A 2,413-nucleotide genomic window follows, 5' to 3' on the forward strand; every position below is an offset into this window, starting at 1 on the left:
TGACGTTTGATAGCACACAAGGTGTTCCTCCGGTATTCGAGAGTTGCATAATCTCATAGTCATAGGAACATGTATAAGTCATGAAGAAAGCAATAGCAATAAACTAAACGATCATAGTGCTAAGCTAACAGATGAGTCTAGTCCATCACATCATTATGTAATGATGTGATCCCGTTCATCAAATGACAACACATGTCCATGGTTAGGAAACTTTAACCATCTTTGATTAACGAGCTAGTCAAGTAGAGGCATACTAGGGACACTCTGTTTGTCTATGTATTCACACATGTACTAAGTTTCCGGTTATTAATACAATTCTAGCATGAATAATAAACATTTATCATGATATAAGGAAATATAAATAACAACTTTATTATTGCCTCTAAGGCATATTTCCTTCAAATATTCCATAACAATTTATTGTGAAAGAAAACCACCACACTTGTGTGCTCATTTGGGAGCTATCATCCAAAACAGTACCCCATTCAGCCTCATTTATTCCATTTTCAATTAAACAAAAAACAAATGAATCATTTTAACTCTCAAACTCTTTGCGGCAGTGCTAGTTATTGCAAAGTATTTAATCTGACAAGTGTCACATTTACAAAAGCTATTTGCTAGCTAAAGAAATGCAAAATAGTAAAGAAACTAGAAAACAAAAATAAGAAAAATAAAAAGGCAGAGCCTACCTATTGCACTGGGCTTTAGGTAGCCACAGTGCGGCCCAGCCCGTTAACCGCGACCTTCCCTCACCTCCTGCCGCGCCCTGGCAAAGGCTGCCGAGCACCATGGCCACTGTGCCCGAACCCCGCACCTCGCCAGTGCCCTGGAGGGGATAAGAGCCACCCCCAGTCGCTCTCCCAGAAACCCTAATCCCCTCGCCCCTGCTCCCTCACTCTCTCTGGATCAAACCCAACGCTGCACCGAGCTCGTGGTCGCCGTGCGGTCGTCACCACCGTGGCCACCGACCACCGTCCTCCGTCTGCTGCTGTTCGGGACGTCCATCATCGTCACCTTCATCAACTCCAAGAAAGTGGAGCGACCGGAGGAGCACCACAGCCTCGAGATCGACCTTGCTTACACAATCGGTCACTGATGCTACTCGCCGTCGATCCGCTACGACCAGCGCCTCCCCTAGCTCGCTGCCTTTCCCTACCGGATCGCTGTGAGCATACGCTCCTCCTCGGCCTTCCCCCTTTTCCCCGTGCCTTCTAGCTGCTTGTGCTGCCGTGGCCGAGAGCTCGCTGCCATCGGTCATGTCGCCACCGCGGCAGCAACAAGCAAAGCTTGCGTATGAGCACTGTTGCATGCTCAACAGATCCTTGGCAAGCCAATGGCACCCTTAGCCGCCCCTTTTACTCAATGTATCGCTCGACCCGTCGAGCTCGAGCTCCGGCCACCGCCCTAGCTCGTCGCTGTTGCCGATGTAGTTCACTTTGTTAGAAATATATTGCCCACCTTCCTTCATCATTTTAGACTTTTGGCTTAGTTGACTGGTGCATGAATTCAATATGGTATTTGAGCAAAGAGGTCTTAAGTTCAAAACCCCGCCAACATAATATTAAATAAAATGATTCTGTGACCTACATCGATCTCACGTCTAAGGACCAAAATAGGACTTTTGGATGAGTTGGCTGGTGCCGTCTAAGGATTAAAATAGGACTTTTGGATGAGTTGGCTGGTGCATGAATTCAATAGACACAACCCGGGCCGGCGGCTGCAGGGTGTGCCGCCCTGTTCTCGGCGCGGTATCTTGCCCTTGTCGCCGGCAGCTGCTCAATCCGTGAGGGTTGTGAGTGGTTGAGATGGAGGGATCGAGAGAGGGCAAGAGAGTGCTGGGAAGCAGTGGAGTGCCGAGGGAGATGTATGGATAAGCTTAGCACACTGGAATCGTTCGCGCGAGAGCTCATTCCCAGCGAACGGGTGTGTGCGCCTGACGTGGCAGCCTCCGGCGCTTCAAGATCTGTGTTCTTCATCCTATGTTCTAGAAGGCAGTTCGCTGGAACCTGGCTGATGGCTAACGGACGCCGGTTAAGGCCTCCTTTGGTTTAGAGGAATTTCATAGAAATTTTAAAGGATAGGATTCTTATAGGATTTTTTCCTTTAGAGCCCTTTAGTTCATAGGAATAGATTCCTATTCCTACATAGGATTGGTTCCTATCCTTCACGTTTCATAAGAAAATAAAAAAAGCCTAGACTCAATGGAAAAATTCCTTTGGTGTCAACCAAATGACATCTTGTTTCCTATTCCTATTCATAGGATTTGAGATACATGTTATCTCATTTCCTATAAGATTCCTATTTCTATAATAATCCTATCCTATGAACCAAAAGAGGCCTAAGATTTTCCCGAAAAAATGAGATGTTTTTTTTTAGAATTAAAAGAAAGAAAGATGTGCTCCTTGTTGTCAAG

The sequence above is a fragment of the Triticum urartu genome, chromosome 7 (genome assembly GCF_003073215.2).
Source record: "Triticum urartu cultivar G1812 chromosome 7, Tu2.1, whole genome shotgun sequence".
Classification (NCBI taxonomy): domain Eukaryota; kingdom Viridiplantae; phylum Streptophyta; class Magnoliopsida; order Poales; family Poaceae; genus Triticum; species Triticum urartu.